Source organism: Coregonus clupeaformis, chromosome 9 (assembly GCF_020615455.1).
Source record: "Coregonus clupeaformis isolate EN_2021a chromosome 9, ASM2061545v1, whole genome shotgun sequence".
Classification (NCBI taxonomy): Eukaryota; Metazoa; Chordata; class Actinopteri; order Salmoniformes; family Salmonidae; genus Coregonus; species Coregonus clupeaformis.
In genome coordinates this window covers 47828266-47851562 of record NC_059200.1, presented here as the reverse complement: position 1 = coordinate 47851562, position 23297 = coordinate 47828266, and positions in this window count along the sequence as shown.

Genomic DNA, 23297 nt, shown 5'->3' with positions numbered 1-23297 from the left:
GTATCTCTTGGGGAATGTAAAAGTAGAATGCAAGACCTTTGCAGCTTACTACAAGCATATAAAATACATTTGGCATGGACTCAAGGGGACATAAAGTTGAATTTTGCACAGGCAATGCTAGAAATATGCACAATCATGTCTCAGGTGGCAGTGTTGTTTGGGTGAGAGGGCTAAGTTGACATAATTAATACATAACAGATTTATCTCCTCTGGTTAAACTGAATTAAAGTACTGTAGAGCTCTTCTACGACTTCTGGATTAGAGTAAGGTCATAGAAACCTACTTTTACCCAAATGATGATCTGTCTAACTCTCTAAGGAGTGCTGAAGTTAGGAAACACAGTAACTCATGCCTATTGACCCTCCCCTTTTACAGCTCTCACCGTTTCTTTCTTACAAATACAGGCAGGCCGCAGGACTCTATACATGTATGTCATGGTCAAAGGTTTTGAGAATGACACAAATACACATTTTCACAAAGTCTGCTGCCTCAGTTTTGATGATGGCAAGTTGCATATACTCCAGAATGTCATGAAGAGTGATCAGATGAATTGCAATTAATTGCAAAGTCCCTCTTTGCCATGAAAATGAACTTAATCCCCCAAAAACATTTCCACTGAATTTCAGCCCTGCCACAAAAGGACCAGCTGACATCATGTCAGTGATTCTCTCGTTAACACAGGTGAGCGTGTTGACGAGGACAAGGCTGGAGATCACTCTGTCATGCTGATTGAGTTAGAATAACAGACTGGAAGCTTTAAAAGGAGGGTGGTGCTTGAAATCATTGTTCTTCCTCTGTTAACCATGGTTACCTGCAAGGAAACACGTGCTGTCATCATTGCTTTGCACAAAAAGGGCTTCACAGGCAAGGCTATTGCTGCAAGTAAGATTGCACCTAAATCAACCATTAATCGGATCATCAAGAACTTAAGGGAGAGAGGTTCAATTGTTGTGAAGAAGGCGTCAGGGCGCCCAAGAAAGTCCAGCAAGCACCAGGACCGTCTCCTAAAGTTGATTCAGCTGCGGGATCAGGGCACCACCAGTGCAGAGCTTGCTCAGGAACGGCAGCAGGCAGGTGTGAGTGCATCTGCACGCACAGTGAGGCAAATACTTTTGGAGGATGGCCTGGTGTCAAGAAGGGCAGCAAAGAAGCCACTTCTCTCCAGGAAAAACATCAGGGACAGATTGATATTCTGCAAAAGGTACAGGGATTGGACTGTTGAGGACTGGGGTATAGTCATTTCCTCTGATGAATCCCCTTTCCGATTGTTTGGGGCATCCGGAAAACACCTTGTCCGGAGAAGACAAGGTGAGCTCTACCATCAGTCCTGTGTCATGCCAACAGTAAAGCATCCTGAGACCATTCATGTGTGGGGTTGCTTCTCAGCCAAGGGAGTGGGCTCACTCACAATTTTGCCTAAGAACACAGCCATGAATTAAGAATGGTACCAACACATCCTCCGAGAGCAACTTCTCCCAACCATCCAAGAACAGTTTGGTGACGACCAATGCCTTTTCCAGCATGATGGAGCACCTTGCCATAAGGCAAAAGTGATAACTAAGTGGCTTGGGGAACAAAACATTGACATTTTGGGTCCATGGCCAGGAAACTCCCCATACCTTAATCCCATTGAGAACTTGTGTTCGATCCTCAAGAAGTGGGTGGACAAACAAAAACCCACAAATTCTGACAAACTCCAAGCATTGATTATGCAAGAATGGGCTGCCATCAGTCAGGATGTGGCCCAGAAGTTAATTGACAGCATGCCAGGGCGGATTGCAGAGGTCTTGAAAAAGAAGGGTCAACACTGCAAATATTGACTCTTTGCATAAACTTAATGTAATTGTCAATAAAAGTCTTTGACACTTATGGAATGCTTGTAATTATACTTCAGTATACCATAGTAACATCTGACAAAAATATCTAAAAACACTGAAGCAGTGAACTTTGTGACACCAATACTTGTGTCATTCTCAAAACTTTTGACCACGATTGTACAGTCACATAAATAATTATTTCTGCTTCTTTCACTAACCATGAATGCTCCGAGTGAGAAAGAGAGAGTGGGGAGGAAAAAAATGCCAGTTAATTATATGCAGTGTCTAAGATAGGAGTCTAAAGTTTATTTCAATTCAGTATGAAATTGTCTGTTGTTGATGGTGGGGGCTACTGCAATCTGCTCTCTGTCTCTCATTTCCTTACCCAGGAATCTGTTTGATGCTGAGTGAAAGTTAATTGGCTGAGACCTCACATCCAGACAGAGACAGGGAGCTTTCCTCTATGTACATCTCTCAAGCATGGGCGGATTGGCCATCAGGCAATTCTGGCAAATGCCAGATGGGCCAGACCATCTTTTTGTTGGGTGGGCTGGTCTAAAAAAAAAAAAGATAAAAACTATTGACTAAACGTTTTTTTCCTCTGTTGTCATAATTCTATACACTGAGTGTACAAAACATTAAGAACACCTTCCTAATATTGAGTTGCACCCTTCCTTTTGCCTTCAGAACAGCCTCAATTCGTTGGGGCATGGACTCTACAAGGTGTCAAAAGCGTTCCACAGGGATGCTAGCCCATGTTGACTCCAATGATTCCCACAGTTGTTTCAAGTTGGCTGGATGTCCTTCAGGTGGTGGACCATTCTTGATACACACAGGAAACTGTTGAGCGTGAAAAACCCTGCAGCATTGCAGTTCTTCACAAAAAACGGTGCTCCTGGTACCTACTACCATACCCCTTTCAAAGGCAATCAAATATTATGTCTTGCCCATTCACCTCCTGAATGGCACACATACACAATGCATGTCTCAATTGTCTCAAGGCTTAAAAAAGCTCATTTAACCTGTCTCCTCCCCTTCATCTACACTGGTTGATGTGTATTTAACACTTAGGCCTAATTAGGGAAGCAGGGATTCAGGGGAACACATACAGTGCATTCGGAAAGTATTCAGACCCCTTCACTTTTTCCACATTTTGTTACGTTACAGCCTTATTCTAAAATGGATTAAATAAAAAATGTTCCGAATCAATCTAGGCACAATACCCCATAATGACGAAGCAAAAACAGGTTTTTAGAAATGTTTGCTAATTTATCAAAATAAAAAACTGTATTCAGACCCTTTGCTATGAGACTTGAAATTGAGCTCAGGTGCATCCTGTTTCCATTGATCATCCTTGTGATGTTTCTACAACTTGACTGGAGTCCACCTGTGATATATTCAATTGATTGGACACGATTTGGAAAGTCACACACCCATCTATATAAGGTCCCACAGTTGACAGTGCATGTCAGAGCAAAAACCAAGACATGAGGTCAAAGGAACTGTCCATAGAGCTCAGAGGCAGGATTGTGTCGAGGCACAGATATAGAGAAGGGTACCAAAAAATGTCTGCAGCATTGAAGGTCCCCAAGGACACAGTGGCCTCCATCATTCTTAAATGGAAGAAGTTTGGAACCACCAAGACTCTTCCTAGAGCTGGCCACCCGGCCAAACTGAGCAATCGTGGGAAAAGGGCCTTGGTCAGGGAGGTGACCAAGAACCCGATGGTCACTCTGAAAGAGCTCCAGAGTTCCTCTGTGGAGATGGGAGAACCTTCCAGAAGGACAACCATCTCTGCAGCACTCCACTAATCAGGCCTTTATGGTAGAGTGGCCAGATGGAAGCCACTCTTCAGCAAAAGGCACATGACAGCCCACTTGGCGTTTGCCAAAAGGCACCTAAAGGACTCTCAGATCATGAGAAACAAGATTCTCTGGTCTGATGAAACCAAGATTGATCTCTTTGGCCTGAATGCCAAGTGTCATGTCTGGAGGAAACCTGGCACCATCCCTACGGTGAAGCAGGTGGTGGCAGTATCAGGCTGTGGGGATGTTTTTCAGCGGCAGGGACTGGGAGACTTGTCAGGATCGAGGGAAAGAAGAATGGAGCAAAGTATAGAGATATCCTTGATGAAAACCTGCTCCAGAGAGCACAGGACCTCAAACAGGGACGAAGGTTCACCTTCCAACAGGACAATGACCCAGACAAGACAAGCACACAGACAAGACAACGCAGGAGTGGCTTCGGGACAAGTCTCTGAATGTCCTTGAGTGGCCCAGCCAGAGCCCGGACTTGAACCCGATAGAACATCTCTCTGGATAGACCTGAAAATAGCTGTGCAGCGACACTTCCCATCCAACCTGACAGAGCTTGAGAGGATCTGCAGAGAAGAATGGGAGAAACTCCCCAAATACAGGCGTGCCAAGCTTGTAGCGTCATACCCAAGAAGACTTTGAGGCTGTAATCGCTGCCAAAGGTGCTTCAACAAAGGGCTGAGTAAAGGGTTTGAATACTTGTAAATGTGATATTTCAGTTGTTGTTTTTTTAAATTAATTTGCAAAAATGTCTACAAACTTGTTTCTGCTTTGTCATTATGGGGTATTGTGTGTAGATGGATAAGGGATAACAAAAAAAAAAATCAATTTTAGAATAAGGCTGTAACGTAACAAAATGTGGAAAAAGTCAAGGGGTCTGAATACTTTCCGAATGCAACACATTAAGGAACTGGCAGTGCATCTGGGTCTCTTTTTTCTTCCTACCTCCACTGCACTCACATCTGAGCTGTTTCTAATTACTATTACATATATAATATAGAGCCAAAATATGAATACACTGGCAGTACATCTGTGTCAGTGTCTCTCTCTCTCTCTCTCTCTGTCTCTCTCTCTCTCTCTCTCTCTCTCTCTCTCTCTCTCTCTCTCTCTCTCTCTCTCTCTCTCTCTTGCTCTCTCTCTTGCTCTTTAAAAATTATTATTTTTTTACATTGGATAAAAGTAGAGACTCAGAGCTAGAAAATGGTACATCATACACTACAGTTGAGGAGCAATGGGAAAGTAATTCTGCTTTGAAAGTTGATAAACTTGTAACCCCACTTTTGAGAAAATGGCACTTGAAAAACTGTTTTGGTACACCTAACAGAGAGCTCTTCTTTGTCTACACCCATTCAGCATAGCCCGACCCATCTCTTTAAGGATTCACATTTGAGGCCATGTGCTAAACAGAGTGAGGACGGTAGTGTCACAGCCCAGGACCATCCAGCTTCTTCACCTGCGGGATCGTCTGAGACCAGCCACCTGGACAGCTGATGAAACTGTTTGTTTGCACAACCGAATCATTTCTGCTTAAACTATCAGAAACCGTATCAGGGAAGCTCATCTGCGTGCTCGTCGTCCCCACATGGTGGTGGTTGGTTTATGGTATGGGCAGGCATAAGTTTCGGACAACGAACACAACTGCATTTTATTGATGGCAATTTGAATGCACAGAGATACCGTGACGAGATCCTGAGGCTTATTGTCATGCCATTCATCCGCCACCATCACCTCATGTTTCAGCATGATAGTGCACGGCCCCATGTCGCAAGGATCTGTACACAATTGCTGGAAGCTGAAAATGTCCCAGTTCTTCCATGGCCTGAATATTCAACAGTATACGATCCAGAGCATCCCATGTTTGGGATGCTCTGGATCGATGTGTACAACAGCGTGTTCCAGTTCCCGCCAATATACAGCAACTTCGCACAGCCATTGAAGAGGAGTGGGACAACATTCCACAGGCCTGATCAACTGTATGCGAAAGTAATGTGTTGCGCTTTATGAGGCACATTGTGGTCACACCAGATACTAACTTTCTGATCCACGCCCCTACCTTTTTTAAGGGACTGTATCTGTGACCAACAGATATCTGTATTCCCAGTCATGTGAAATCCATAGAATAGGGCCTAATGAATTCATTTAAATTGACTGATTTCCTTATATGAACTGTAACTAAATCTTTGAAATTGTTACGTGTTGCGTATATATTTTTGTTCAGTGTACATTGTGTGTGATGCTTAACTGTATTTTTGTATACAACATTTGCTAGGCCTACACATACAGTGCCTTCAGAAAGTAATCACACCCCAGTGCCTTCAGAAAGTAATCACACCCTTTGACTTTTTCCACATTTTGTTGTGTTACAGCCTGAATTTAAAATTGATTACATTGAATTTGTTTGTCACTGGCCTACAGACAATACCCCATAATGTCAAAGTGGAATTATGTCTTTTTTTTTTATGTTTACAGATTACTAAAAAATTATAAGATAAAATGTCTTAAGTCAATAAGTATTCAACCACTTTGTTATGGCAAGCCTAAATAAGTTCAGGAGTAATAATGTCCTTAACAAGTCACATAATATGTTACATGTACTCACTCTGTTCAACAATAATGTTTAACATGATTTTTGAATGACTACCTCATCTCTGTACCCCACACATACAATTATCTGTAAGGTCCCTAAGTCGAGCAGTGAATTTCAAACACAGATTCAACCACAAAGACCAGGGAGGTTTTCCAATGCCTCGCAAAGAAGTGCACCTATTGGTAGATTGGTTTAAAAAAAAGCAGACATTGAATATCCCTTTGAGCATGGAGAAGTTATTAATTACACTTTGAATGGTGTATCAATACACCCAGTCACTACAAAGATACAGGTGTCCTTCCTAACTCAGTTGCTGGAGAGGAAGGAAACCGCTCAGGGATTTCACCATGAGACCAATAGTGACTTTAAAACAGTTACAGAGTTGAATGGCTGTGATAGGAGAATGCTGTGGATGGATCAACAACATTGTAGTTACTCCACAATACTAACCTAATTGACAGTGTGAAAAGAAGGAAGCCTGCACAGAATAAAAATATTCCAAAACATGCATCCTGTTTGCAGCAAGGCACTAAAGTAACACTGCAGAAAATGTGGCAAAGCAATTCACTTTTGTCCTGAATGCAAAGTGTTATGTTTGGGGCAAATCCAATACAACAGACTACTGAGTACCACTCTCCACATTTTCAAGCATAGTGGTGGCTGCATCATGTTATGGCTATGTATGTAATCGTTAAGGACTGAGGAGTTTTTCAGGATAAAGAAATTAACGGAATGGCGCTAAGTAGAGACAAAATCCTAGAGGAAAACCTGATTCCGTCTGCTTTGTACCAGATACTGGGAGACAAATTCACCTTTCAGCAGGACAATAACCTAAAACACAAGGCCAAATCTACACTGAAGTTGCTAACCAAGAAGACGGTAAATGTCCTTGAGTGGCCGAGTTACAGGTTTGACTCATACATTTGCAAACATTTCTATTATCATTATATTTCACTTTGTCATTATGGGGTATTGTGTGTAGATGGGTGAAATCTATTTAATAAATTTTGAATTCAGGCTGTAACACAGCAAAATGTGGAAAAGGGGTGTGAATACTTTCTGAAGGCACTGTATAACCCATGGCATTTAGGATATACCCTTAGTCTCTTTGGACATTCATTGGGACCTCTCTCTTCATTTGCAAACAGGCTTTCACAGCTTTCCATATCTGAGGACAGAAAACATCACAAAGAAACAGGTTTCATTAAACTCAAATTAGACAGCACTGAATATTACTGTATGCTGCTATTATCTCTCTGTCCCTCTTTCACCCTCTTCCATGGCTGTTATCTACAAATGCATTTGGAGACTGTGTTTTTAATTCACATTGATTATATCAAGAAAGCTAGCTAATACGACGTTAGCTAGCTGATTACGTTTAATTCACTTAGCTAAACATTTATATTTTAGTCATTTAGCAGACGCTCTTATCCAGAGCGACTTACAGTTAGTGCATACATTATTTTTTTATCAAACCCACAACCCTGGCGTTGCAAACGCCATGCTCTACCAACTGAGCTACATCCCCTGCCGGCCATTCCCTCCCCTACCCTGGACGACGCTGGGCCAATTGTGCGCGCCACCCCATGGGTCTCCCGGTCGCGGCCGGCTACGACAGAGCCTGGATTCGAACCAGGATCTCTAGTGGCACAGCTAGCACTGCGATGCAGTGCCTTAGACCACTGCGCCACTCGGGAGTTGCCGTTGACTAAACAGTGTGTAAAGCTAACTAGCTAACTAGCAGCTTAGTTGAGTTAGCCTACAAAGTGGCCTACATAATGTTTTTACATTTAAAAATGAATTTACTTACTTGATTAGGTTCTCCCACTGCCTCCATTTTTTGGGTCCTTACAAAAACTAAATAATAGGCAATCTTTACAATATTGTTTGTGGTAGCAAAGCGCAGCCTGCAGCCATGTGGACAAATGTGACCGACCGGCTCGATTCGGTCTTATGTAGCAATATTTTAAATTGTGTTTTTTTTTACATTGGATAAAAGTAGAGACTTAGAGCTAGAAAATGGTATATCATACACTACAGTTGAGGAACAATGGGAAAGTACTTCTGCTTTTGAGGAAATGGCCTTTGAATGTTTTGGTACACCTATTGGAGATCTCTTCTTTGTTCACACCCATTCAGCATCATTCACACCCTCTTAAGCTTTAGCCCCACCCATATCTTTAAGGGTTGATCTGAGCGTTCTGTCCTAACAATAGCAGTCAAGCACTGAAGCTAACTGGCTAACATTGGCTAGCTTGCTAACTACTTCCAGACACAAATGAGAGAACAGCTCACTCTGACCATTTTACTCGCCCTAGAAGAGCTGGTTAGGCTGTTTTTATGTTATCCAGAGCATTGGTGACTGCAACTGTGCTGCTGGCAACAATTTATGCTTTTTTGCCAATGTTTACTAACACCGGCCATATTCAACGGGTGTTGAGCGTTTGTAAATCTGTCAGTTATTCTGCGCTCTGGCACACTCAGACGAGAGTGCTCTGAAATCGGAGTAGATAGCCATAGCGAATTTACCAGCTACGTCTATCAACAGCTGTTGCAGTGACATCTTTAACATTCTATTGTAATGGTTACTTGCATAGTGGAGTCTTTCGTTAACACATGTAGCTAGCTAGCTAAACAATGAACATGAACAATCAAATAGTCCGGGTAGCCATGATTAGCGGTTCAGGAGTCTTATGGCTTGGAGATAGAAGCTGTTAAGAAGTCTTTTGGACCTAGACTTGGCGCTCCGGTACCGCTTGCCATGCGGTAGCAGAGAGAACAGTCTATGACTAGGGTGGCTGGAATCTTTGATAATTTTTAGGGCCTTCCTCTGACACTGCCTGGTATAGAGGTCCTGGATGGCATGAAGCTTGGCCCCCGTGATGTACTGGGCCGTACGCATTACCCTCTGTAGTGCCTTGCGGTCGGAGGCCGAGCAGTTTTCAAACCAGGCGTTGATGCAACCAGTCAGGATGCTCTCGATGGTGCAGCTGTATAACTAAAAAAAGTTTAAGTTCAAATGTCTCTCCTGTGAAGTAGTGATACGCGACATACACCTAGTTTCCTGAAACTAGTCACAAATGGAGACAAGGAAAAAAAAGTGTGTTTCTCACCAGAGTGGTTTAGAACATGTTGTGACGTTTGACTTTACCAGCGTAATCCACTTTCAATTTCAATAAATATAAATCGCAGACTGTCAGCCACACTTGATAACTTGAAAACTAGCATTTAAAACTAGCATAGGCAACAACTACCTGGACTGAAAACAGTGACGCACATAACACTTAGCACCACATGTTTACATATCTTGCACTACTCATCTCATATGTATATACTGTATTCTATTCTATAATATTCTATTGTATCTTAGTCCATGCTGCTCTGTCATTGCTTGTCCATATATGTATATATTCTTAAATTCCATTCCTGACTAGATTTGTGTGTATTGGGTGTATGTTGTGAAATTGTTAGATATTACTTGTTAGATATTACTGCACTGTCGGAGCTAGAAGCACAAGTATTTCGCTACACCCGCAATAACATCTGCTAAACATGTGTATGTGACAAATAACATTTGATTTGATTTGATTTGGGGAGGGTTATTGAAATGTAACAGCCAATCAGCATCTTTCCGCAGACCATTCAAAACATTTTTGCAATACAACATTTTTCAGATCTCCAAGGGAGGCGTGACAATGACATGATTTTGGAGGTGTGGCAACGTTAGACTGGGACCATCTCAATATGACATTCCGCCTGGGGACTCGGGGCATGAAAGCCTTGCTTATTTTCTCAAGCACTAAAGCTCCAGTTGATTCAGAACACTCGCCTTTTTTCCTTCATCTTTTGAAGACACTGATAGTTTGTAATAAAGGAACTTGGCTGTTTTTTTTTTTAAATTAGATGAAATTAAATGAAAATTAAGTTAAATGCCATTGACCTGTGTGCTCTGCCTGCAGGCTAACCTTTACACACTGCCTGTTTATGTTGATGTTAAGAAGTTTTTCCCCCGCAGACATTTAATTTACATCTAATTGTTTAATCTGGCTCACAGCTCGCGCACCCCTGGCGTGACGACAACCACTGAAAGAGAGAGTCAGAATTGTCTTTATCGTGAGTCTTTATCGTGAGACAAAAATCAAATTTAGTTTGGTTGTGCTTTGACTTTGTGTCTAACACTGCACACGCTGTTTGAATACTGATGGCTGACTTTGAGACGGACGCCAGTCCCTATTGATTCATACCATTGCAGTTGGGTGACATTCAAATTTCAGCCGTGCCTAAAAATCCCGCTGAGCAAACCGTTCCCACACTATTTGAGAAATGGACATTGACAAATACTGTTGTTGAGTATTACTCAGAATGCATGTCAACCATCCCCTCTCCCTCCCCCAGTTTATTACCTTTAGTGAAGGCTGTACTTTACACTGCCAAATACAAAAAACATCGTAAGAGTGTGGTAACAAATAAAGAGGGAGAAAAAAGGTAAGTGAATGTAACAAAATGAATAGGGAGAGGGAGAAATAGGGAGAGAGAGAAATAGAAACAAATGAGGCAGAAAAAGAGACAGAACGCAAGAGAGAGTTGAAAAGAGTGTGAGTGTGAGAGAATGACAAAAAGAGACGCAAGAGAAAGAGGGAGCGAGTGGAAGACAGAGTGAAGAGAGAGTGAGAAGAGGAGAGAATCTCAGCAAACGCTCCATAATTCATCAGCTCATCTCACTGCAGTAAAGCCAGCAGGGGGAGTTGTTGTAATATTTGGTTGTGTGTGAAGCACTGCGTCAGGCAGGCAGACACGTACAGCCAGAGACAGCCTAGCTCTATCACTGCAGTCAATATCACCAAGTGCAGCGAGGTACAGTCAACTCAAAGGAGTTCTGTGACAGTAAATGAACCAGGCCGTCACTGGCTGTCGTAGCTCACTGTAGGTGTGCAGTCCATCCTGGCACATAGAGCCAGCCCATGAAATGTTTCCTGCACTTGGGAGGCACTGACATTTTGCCTGCTATAGTTCTCTGGTGTCACAGGTGAGACTGGCTGAGACAGTCTGAGCTGAGGTGTCTTTTATGCAGAGCTGTGGTGAAGGATAGTTTGGCAGTATGGATATCTGTTTGTTTGGGTTGCAGGTCCGAGTTTATCTCTGAGCTCATATGATGTGTAATTTCTTCTGTGTAATTCTGTACCTGAATTTGGAGAAACACGAAAAGGAAGTCACCCATGGTTTAGAGTAAATAGATGACATATTAATACTGCATACAGTAATGAATAACAGATGTTTGTGTTGTTGTTTATTTCGGAATCATAAATACAGATTATGCCCTGGGGGGTGATTGTGGGGTGATATGAAGTCTTATTTTCTATTACATTAATAACACATGCCCAGTCGCAATGCACCCAGGGACTCTGCTGCTATTACTCACTGAGACTACAGTGGGAGAAGTTGATTTTTCAGCACTGAATAACGTTCCACTGCCATGTCCCAAAGGCATGATGACCACTGACGTTGCTGCTTTCAACTCGATTCCAGCTAAATTCAGGTCATAGGGTTTACATTGGTAAAATGTTAGCTCTAAATATTTCATTATCACTATGAAACCTGTGAGGAGGAAGCACAAATAGCTGAGTGGTGTGACGGGGAGATAACGATCTGTAAAATGCATGTGTCAAAGCTGAAATGGAGCACAAGGCTTCCTCTTTAAGCCTTCCCAGCGCAGGCTAGGCAGCAGAGTGTGTACTCAGGCTGTGGGTCCGCTGGGGCCAGGCTATGGTGGGTTAGCTGCTGATTGACAGGGGATCAGATACGCAGCTGACAGGGGATGTGAGGGCACCACTATCTCATGGCCCCCTCTGCTGACACGCCGCCTGTTCCCATCCGGCCCGCGGAGCCGGAGATGCTAAATGCTGCACTCAATATTGGAGGATGAGTAGTGGAGGTGGAGAGGCAGGAGGCGCAAATATTCCAATCCAGGTTTGAACGCGCTCCAGAAAAAACGTTAAAAGTTCTTACCTAAATCTATTATTCCACTAAATTGAATCACATAGCTGAGTAATTGCTCTCACGTTGGAAAGAAAGGGCCCCCTGATCGAGACGGTAGACAGCTGAGGGTTAGGCTAAGGTGTGGACCAATTAAAATAAGTGCATCTAATGCAGAGAGAAACGCTGCATCTCTCAGCCAGAGCACTTTTCAACCAGACAGAGATATTGTAAATTAGGATTAATGCATATTTGATTAACTCATAAATAACCCAACACAGCACAAATCAGAAGTTAATACACATTGCTGCCAGGGTGCATTATTTCTCATTCGTTCTGGCCAAGTATAAAAAATGACTGTGTAGCTCCAGATGTATTACTCAAACCTTCACAGTGTGAAGATGAAATTGACCTTTACATGTGGGCATAAAAGGGGTGGTGCATAATTGAAAATCTTTCAAATCAAAATGTAGGCCTTCTCAGAATCTTTTCTGTAAGCATTGTGCAAATGATAAATGAGTCTGCCATTTATTTCTGATAAAAGGGTAACTATTCTGTATCAGTACATGAATTGAAGATTAATAGAACACACTCTTAGAAAAAAAGGTTCTGGATAGAACCAAAAAGGGTTCTATTGCTTGCTTCATATATGGCACCCCTAAATGTTCTATATAGAACCCTTTTCCTGGGGTTCTTCTTCAATGAACCAAAATTGTTTCCATATAGAACCCTTGGGTTCCATATAGGGTTCTATATATATACAGTGGGGAGAACAAGTATTTGATACACTGCCGATTTTGCAAGTTTTCCTACTTACAAAGCATGTAGAGGTCTGTAATTTTTATCATAGGTACACTTCAAATGTGAGAGACGGAATCTAAAACAAAAATCCAGAAAATCACATTGTATGATTTTTAAGTAATTAATTTTATTGCATGACATTAGTATTTGATCACCTACCAACCAGTTAGAATTCCGACTCTCACAGACCTGTTAGTTTTTCTTTAAGAAGCCCTCCTGTTCTCCACTCATTACCTGTATTAACTGCACCTGTTTGAACTCGTTACCTGTATAAAAGACACCTGTCCACACACTCAATCAAACAGACTCCAACCTCTCCACAATGGCCAAGACCAGAGAGCTGTGTAAGGACATCAGGGATAAAATTGTAGACCTGCACAAGGCTGGGATGGGCTACAGGACAATAGGCAAGCAGCTTGGTAAGAAGGCAACAACTGTTGGCGCAATTATTAGAAAATGGAAGAAGTTCAAGATGACGGTCAATCAACATCGGTCTGGGGCTCCATGCAAGATCTCACCTCGTGGGGCATCAATGATCATGAGGAAGGTGAGGGATCAGCCCAGAACTACACGGCAGGACCTGGTCAATGACCTGAAGAGAGCTGGGACCACAGTCTCAAAGATAACCGTTAGTAACACACTACGCCGTCATATATATTCAATGTCTGCTTTTAAATTTTTTACCAATCTACCAATAGGTGCCCTTCTTTGCAAGGCACTGGAAAACCTCCCTGGTCTTTGTGGTTGAATCTGTGTTTAAAATTCACTGCTCGACTGAGGGTGGGGTACAGAGATGAGGTAGTCATTCAAAAATCATGTTAAACACTATTATTGCATACAAAGTGAGTCCATGCAACTTATTATGTGACATGTTAAGGACATTCTTACTCCTGAACTTATTTAGGCTTGCCATAACAAAGGTGTTGAATACCTATTGACTCAAGACATTTCAGCTTTTCAATTTTTATTAATTTGCAAAAATTTCGAAAAACTTAATTCCACTTTGACATTATGGGGTTTTGTGTTTAGGTCAGTGACAAATAAAATCTAAATGTAATCCATTTTAAATTCTGACTGAAACACAACTAGATATGGAAAAGGTCAAGGGCTTTAAATGCTTTCTGTAGGCACTGTACATCCATTTCATCGTTTGAGTTGACACACTTTTCATTAAATGCTTCGTCAGGCATTCTTTGACATAACAGCTACACTTAAGGTTAGATCTCTGTATGCAGCAGTAGAAACAATCGTAAAGGTTATTTATCACCCTTTTCCTCTGGTGACGACAAGTGCACTCGTCTTTGTCCCCTTAGTCAGGGAGAAAATGGTGGACACAAAAATCCTGGAAGAATTACAAATTGTTGGCTGAGTAACTATTGCTGTCTGTATTCACAGTGAGAGAAATATATGGCTTTGGGTTAAACACAAGTTATATAACTGCCTGATGAGAATGCAGAAAGGGCTTTACCAAACATCTCTTGGGCAATAAATTAGATTTTCATCTAAATTCTGCAGTGTTGAGAACTACTGAACACAGAGATACGTGACATTCTGTTATTACAGGGGCTGGTTGCCACACAGGTTGGTTGTCACAATGCTCATAACTCAACATTTGGAGGGTGCTGTGAATTGTGAGTGCCCACAGATCAGGCATTTTGGTAATGCCTGTCAATTTGGATCAATATTGCTGCAGAATTATTTTCCTGCTTAGAGACAAGCTATGTTTTTCCAAGATACCATGTTGCATTAGCTCAACCCAGGGACAGCAGTGATCTGCTGACCGTTCTGCAGTGTTCTGACTGATATGAAGGACACATTGTATTGTTATTAAATGAGACGCAAACAATTTCAGGCTCTACAAATCAAATTCCCCACTGTTATCTCAATGGCTTTGATGGCACATTCTGTCTTTGTACTGAATGTGGTAACATCTCAGGTCTAAATGACTTTGTGATTGTCCATCATGCATGGATCTCCAGGCATTGTGCTACATTTGTCATTAAATTCCAAAACAGATTATAGTTGATGTGGCTAAATATCCCCTGGCTTTAAAAACCCAGTTACTGGCATGGGGAAAATTCATCCTCATTATGACATAAACATTAGGAAAGATCAAGGACTCATTATTTCAAATGGAAATGTCCTTCATTTTGGCATCATCCTACAGAATGGTCCGAAGGGTTGGATCATGGATTCACAAACCAAGAGAAGTCTAACTTTTCAATGATTTTTGATGGCAGGATAAGATGCGTGAACGATAAAAACTGTTATACTTTACAGAATAAATAATAGTCATTTCTGAGAGCCTTCAATATCAATCCTATCCCACTGTCAGAAGGGGCCAAGAGGTTAGTGGAGGCATGGGAGAAGAGTGGCAAAAACTAAATAATTCACCACAACTTGGCGGAGCAGTACCATCTCAGAGATTGCTGCTCCAAGAAACCTGAAATGAGTCACGCTGCTCTCGAGCATCACTCTGCTGTTTGTCGTGAATAACAACTAAGCCATACATACACGGGCACCTCATGTTCACCTCAAGAAACAGAAACATAATTATTTGGCTTTAGTTTAATTTAGTTAGTTGATTAGAGACTTGGAGGGGGAAAGGACCCTAAACACCCCTAGAACATGGCACATTTTCTTCGATAGTAAACAGAAGTTGCATTTAGAATGTAGGTACATGAATTATTTTGGGCTCTAATATCTGAGATCAGAAATTACAATGTACTGCTAATCTAAAAAGTCACTGTTTTGCGTTGGTATTGGTTAGAGTCTCTATTTACATTTTAGTAATTTAGCAGACGCTCTTATCCAGAGCGACTTACAGTTAGTGAGTGCATACATACCTGGCGTTGCAAGCGCCATGCTCTACCAACTGAGCTACAGGAGGCCCACATCTGTTTGTTTTTTCTATTAGGTCTAATTGGCCCAGTCTCAGTACTTGAATTAATCAAATACTGTACATGTAAATGAAGTTATACCTCGTATTTGCTTACTTAGTAATGGAGTACTTATCTTTGCAATAATCACTTATTCTTGGCAGGGGATGTAATTTGTCAAATATCAACAGACTCTTATTTTTTACCATTTGATTAGTAACTCTTCTCATTTACATATTTATCCACATCAAACATGTCTTGTTGCATGAGATGAAAGGGCAATTTAGTCCAGAGGATTATTTAGTATTATTTATGGAGGCGTAAATACTTTTGGATGACAGTTCAAATCAAAAATACATGCTGGCATCTTATTAGAAAATTTGATTTGAGTTCCATTAAGCAAACAGTTTAGTTTATGTTTTGAAATTTAGGAGAGAGTGTGGGTAAAAACAAGAACATGAGGAGTTGAAGATTTTAACACGTAATCAGAGAATCCCATAGGGTGTCGAGGAGTTTGCAATCTGCCTGAGGATATGCTAATCTTGATTATACAGACCCTGAATGATCGGGATGGAAAGAGTGCTTTGACAACATCCTAAAGCAGCTGAATATGTTGACAACAGAATTACAAACTGTATGTGTGTGTTTACATTACTTTTACTGGATATTACATCTTTGATTAGTTAAGGGTTAGTGTAGGACTGAAGAGACAGGCTATATGCACAGATGGAATCAGAACAGTGATTTTTTTGTTTACAATACTCTAGTCTACGAGACTGTAAAACGGTAATGTGGCTAATCACCTGTTCCCCATATGTAATCTCCTTTTGGGTAAGTCTAAACAGTCTCACATACCAGTTAATAGTTATGATGTCTATTTGAATTGGTACCTCCCTACAGAGAGGCCCCGCAAACACTATCTATGCCGGAAGGAAAAACTCAACATGATCTACCTTAGGGAGGGGAGATTATACCTGCTTAACTTAAGCAGCCCACATATTGTATCAGAGCAGCAATTAAATCACCCTGCTGATGTCTCCCATAATCACAGCAAAGAAAGAGAGAGAGAGGTTAGGAGTAGCCAGACAGGCGCCCCCACTGCTCACAGACCGAAAGGAAGAGATGCCAGCCTTGCAGAAACAGACATAAAGTAGTTGTAGTATGCTTACTAAGTGGAGGAGTATACTCTAGTTTAGGAACTTTTTTTGTCATCAACCTCTCATGGCATGATTGTGTTCTTATGACTACAGTGCTGTCCTTGTTGTGATAGGCTACGTAGCTCTTTCCTGCAGTCAAACGACATAATTAATAAACAGTCAAACAAATAAAAAACAATGCTGAAAATTCGGTGTTTATGTCAAACGGTTTTGTTATATTTCAGTCTATAAAATGTAATATTGGGATGCAAACTCAAAATGTAATACATTTAAGCCCATAGCCATGTGTGTGAGGTGTATACTTTTGTTTCAAAGTAGATCTGTTTAAGACTACCAAAAAACACTCTGTGTGACCCTGATTTAGCCCATTGCAGTAAAAGGTTAAGTGTAAATGTATCTGCATCACTATACTACAGATGTGTGTGATATCAGGACACACTTGGGGTGGAGGAGGGGGCTTGAGATGCAGTGCATCAGCCCTAGATATAGGGTGTAGATAGACTTCCTTGGTATTGTGATATGGGTTAACAGTCTTGGGAGCAGGTTTGTTTGTGTGGTCATTGCCAAACTTTTAATGAAAGTCATCAACTAGGAGCAGAGACGAGCAGAGACTTAAAACTGTAAGCCCAGTTTGCTGTCTTTGCCCTGAACAGGCAGACTTCTGTGACAGAAAATCAAGAGGAATATGTACTTTTTACCTGAGGGTTAGGAAATGAGTACATATTCCTCTTGATTTTATCTGGAATTTTATGGTCTAAGCCCATTGGTGTGTACATAAATAGTTTTTGAAAACCAACATTATATTTTAGACATGTCGTGAACTGCAATTTTAAAGGTGGATATGCACCGAGATGAGAGTTTTCGTTACCCTGACTGCTCAAAGATTTTGAGGTAAACTCTGTCTGGCAGACAATGCATGGTCTAGTATCTCTAATGGCCCCATAAGCCCATGTACATAAAAGAGCACTCACTGGAGACAAATATGTCGGCTCCTCTCTTACCAATGGTAATTCTGGCGTAACCCTACTTTATAAAACAATGCTCTGACTTTAAGAAACTTAGTTGTGTATACACTGCATTCGGAACGTATTTCCCTCACCAATCTACAACACAATACCCCATAATGACAAAGCGAAAAACAGGTTTTCAGAAATGTTTGCAAATTACAAAAGAAAATACAAAAGAAAATAAATACCTTTTTACATAAGTATTCAGACCCTTTGCTATGAGACTCGAAATTGAGCTCAGGTGCATCCTGTTTCCATTGATCATCCTTGAGATATTTCTACAACTTAAGTGGAGTCCAACTGTGGTAAATTCAATTGATTGGACATGATTTGGAAAGGCACACACATGTCTATATAAGGTCCCACAGTTGACAGTGCATGTCAGAGCAAAAGCCATGAGGTCAAAGGAATTGTCGGTAGAGCTCCGAGACAGGATTGCGTCGAGACACAGATCTGGGGAAGGGTAGCAAAACAATTCTGCAGCATTGAAGTTCCCCAAGAACACAGTGGCCTCCGTCATTCTTAAATGGAAGAAGTTTGGAACCACCAAGACTCTTCCTAGAGCTGGCTGCCCGGCCAAACTGAGCAATCGGGGGAGAGGGGCCTTGGTCAGGGTGGTGACCAAGAATCCGATGGTCACTCTGACAGAGCTCCAGAGTTCCTCTGTGGAGATGGGAGAACATTCCAGAAGGACAACCATCTCTGCAGCACTCCACCAACCAGGCCTTTATGGTAGAGTGGCCAGACAGAAGCCACTCCTCAGTAAAATGCACATGACAGCCCGCTTGGAGTTTGCCAAAAGGTACCTAAAGACTCTCAGACCATGAGAAAGATTGTCTGATGAAACCAAGATTGAACTCTTTGGCCTGAATGCCAAGCGTCACGTCTGGTGTAAACCTGGCACCATCCCTACGGTGAAGCATGGTGGTGGCAGCATCATGCTGTGGGAATGTTTTTCAGCAGCAGGGTCTGGGAGACTAGTCATGATCGAGGGAAAGATGAACAGAGCAAAGTACTGAAAGATCCTTGATGAAAACCTGCTCCAGAGCGCTCAGGACATCAGACTGGGGCGAAGGTTCAGCCTCCAACAGGACAACGACCCTAACCACACAGCCAAGATAATGCAGGAGTGGCTTCGGGACAAGTCTCTGAATGTCCTTGAGTGGCCCAGCCAGAGCCCGGACTTGAACCCAATTGAACATCTCTGGAGAGACCTGAAAATAGTTGTGCAGCGACGCTCCCCATCCAACCTGGCAGAGCTTGAGAGGATCTGCAGAGAAGAATGGGAGAAACTCCCCAAATACTCCCCAAATACAGGTGTGTATTCCAGTGACAATTTTCTCCCCCCCACCCCACAAACTCTGAACAGTAGCCATTAAAACAATAGCAATCGCTATCAAATCGATATTGATGCTATTAAACATCACATATAGCCAATCACCATACTAATGATATATATGTAATGGAGTGATGGTGTAACAACATATGTGGTGGTCGTAAAGCCATATTGAATCCCGTTGGCTGGGCATCTGGACTAAAATGATAATGCCATTGTGGAAGGGCAAACCTCCCCTAATCCTCCCTCCTGTTGCCGGAAATTGACTCAATACATCACTTACTATCCAACACCATTATCTACCATCAATCCAGATTCTGGTATTGTGTTACCTTATTATGTCAACAGAGTAAATGATTCAGAACCGATTGCGCTCATTACAATGTTATAAGTATATCCCCTGAAAGGCTAGTTGTGTAACCTAAGTGTGGCATCTTCACAATGTATTCAAACTGCACCGTCTCCAAAATTTCAGCCTATCAAAGATTCATAAGAATCCCTTTAAAAGAATGCCCTTAAAAATACATGATACAAGAAAAAGAATTCCTTTTTAAATATTGGTGATGCACTTAACGCTGTGATGGAGTTCAAAGATTTACATTGAACAGGAACCACAACCTAACTCAACAAATTACCAATTCCTTCAGTTCATCTAGTCAATAGAGTGTTAAGGGGTGGTGTAGATAAGAGGAGGCTTAAGTGTAAAGTGGTTGTTGCTGAGGTGCATATTGCAGGTGAGTATTAGGGAGAGAGTATAGGGAGGCACTCTTCGGAGAGAGCCCAGGGAGAGAATCCAGGGAGGCAGTACAGCAAAGGTGTATGCGTGACAGGGAGCATTTCCTGAATCACTCTCCTTCTGTGACCGTTGAACCAACTCTTTCACCATGTATCCTGCCTCTCTCAAAATCCAAAATAACCTGTGCTTGACTTGATGGAGTGCCATGAGGAAAATCCTATATTGGTCCATCTCCAATGGTTGTTGTGTACTGTGCAACTGCAGTTTGCCTGTTTAAACTGACTACAAGCATTCGTGTTCATTGAAAGGACACAGTTACAATTTTATGCATTGATTTACATACACAAATACACAAGTGCAGTGCTACATAAAAGGTAGATTTTAAAGGTTACTTTACTAGAACTATTGGATGAATTCAAATGAGCAGCAATGACTGCTGGAAAATCAGCATCTAATCAACATCCAACCAAATCAATATCTCCGTACCATCTTTGGGGATTAGCGGTGACCTGAGCAGTGTCCATGACAGTACCAATGACATGGTGGCCTGCCTGGGAGTGGGATGCTGATGCATCAGTCCCTGGGGTATGTGTTATTATGGATGTTTTCAGATGAACAACAGACTGTAGAGTCTAGGTCCATGTGAGCAGTCAGCCAGACCCACATTAGCATACTGGTGTCTTATTATCCTGCGGTTAATGATGACAAATAGAGAGGACACTGATGACCGCAGAACATGGAGGCTGGGTATGGGAAGGAGTGGTTGACTGTACTAATACTTTGTAGATAAAAAGCACAGTGGAAGTGAGTTATGTCGTGGCTGATTCTACTGAAGCTGATAAAGAATTAAGTCTATCAGTGATCTGTACACAAAGGATGTTTCCCCCACTATGCAAATTAAACACATTTTCCTTTTTATACATTCATGTTTGTTGACTTCATATCAGCATGAAGGGCCCATGTAGCTAAGTAACTAATCCCTCTGATATATGATAATTCAAACAATGTATGTGACCATCTATTGGAATTCGTGCTCCACCGGTATGGTACACAGATTAGTTGACCGAAAATTGACATAAAGGCCTAGAATGTGTATGTAAATCTCCAGTGAAACACTTCCAGCAATCATTCCAAGCAGTTGTAAAGCTCTTTGTTTATCATGTCTGTCTATGTGGGGCGACCTGGAGAGCCGTGTCATTTATATAACACTGAACTAAACAAGAAGAGTTGAATTAATCTGCAGACAACTGATTGATACAACCCTCAACCGGGGCTGTGTAAGCTGCCTCCTCTCAAGAAATAACATAAATAATACACAGGCTCAGACCTGTAGTATGTGTTTCCTGCTGTTGTTCCAGGTGACATTAAATGCTTATGGACTTTACACCCACTAGTTGTAAAGGTATTATGATCTGTAATCAGCCTCCAACAGAAGTTTTATTCTACACATGTTCAAAGCTAAGTATAGACTTCTTCACTACCTAGTGGATGTCAATGTACCATGTGTTGGCTAAGGGTTAAAGGGGTCATTGCGAGAATATAAAGTAAAAACGACAGCAGGAGATGAATAATAATGTTGTCCTCTGTCTTCTTTGCCCTTGTAGATCAAACCAAAACATCCCCTCTGCACATCTCAGAGCTCTTTCACTGTACCAGATATGATCTACAAAGGACCTATTTTTAAGATGCAACTATGTATTTTGTCCAAATACAATGGAACAATGAACAATGATTTTACACTGGTACCATTCCATTTTATTTATTTTGGGTAATGATATGTAAAGAATTCAGAATCCCTTTTTGAAAGTCACCGGAGAGAAACACAATGGAATGTTTAGGACCAAAACAGATACAGTAGTCAGTGTAATATAAGTGGCGTTGCTGGGGAACATGAGGCTTGCCTGAGACTAGATTCTGTATTCAATTGTATCACAAATCCCAAATATTTTCCAGGTCAGTGCAAAAAGCACATGTTCCTGGGTTATATAAACATGGGCATGTGATGTTCTGTTATCATCGCTCTAAATGTAGTTCCGCATCAGTGTAGATATACGGGTGGTGATAAAACTACAAATTCTAGCATTTCCACATGTTGCGTGCAGTACAGTGCTTGTGAATCTGACATTTGAAGGAAAGCTTCAGGCGCTTCTGAGAAATTGGGTTCGAAACCATTCATAGGGTGATACTAAATATTACAACATACTCTCTTTATTTTCATTAAAGGTGTTTGTTGGAGATATTTTGCTTCAAGGAGTTATGGTCCTCTGTAGCTCAGCTGGTAGAGCACGGCGCTTGTAACGCTAAGGTAGTGGGTTCGATCCCCGGGACCACCCATACACAAAAAAAAAAAAAATGTATGCACGCATGACTGTAAGTCGCTTTGGATAAAAGCGTCTGCTAAATGGCATATTATATATATTATTATTATATGGTAAGGCTGGTGAACCAACCTTCAATTGTTACAAATGAGTACATGGTTTTGTTTATTAAACCAAGGCACCTCACCATCCATGCATGGCACAGGCAGCTGGTAAGGCTAGCCATTCAATTAGATTAATTCAAACCAGATATAAAACCAGATATAACTGAACTGTTATTGCTAGGGGTCAATGCAAGGACACTGGATCCTCATATTGTATCTGAATGAAACAGTTTTTACTATGCAACAGTTCATCACCGCTATCCTCATAGGACCCTCAGCGATGCGCATCTGTTGTTGTGTATGCGTGTGGGGGGATGTTGGCAAGCATCTCATTAAAAGATGTAGACTACTGGATACATCTGGTCCCATTGAATTCAGATGAGTAAAACGTTCTTTCTTGTGACCAAGAATTTCGGACAATGTTTGTTTGTTTTCAATTCAGCATATTTTCTTATTTGGAAAAAGCAACAACACTTTTATCTTTCATACAACACTGAGCATCTTAGTGCTGGGCAAAACACTTTGATTTGTGAAGGGAAATCATAAGACAAACCCAAGGACAGCACACGACATCAGGGTCAAATGTCATGTGTTATCTCATGGTGTAGGCTATGCATTTGGTTGATTTCAATACATACCGTGGAATACATTCTAGAAATGAAGGCTACTGTACAGTAGGCTATGTTGATTAGATGTACCAATGGGGGGGATCTTCCCCAGGTGAAAGTAAATGGGGACTGACCATTTGGGTATAACTGTCTCCCATGG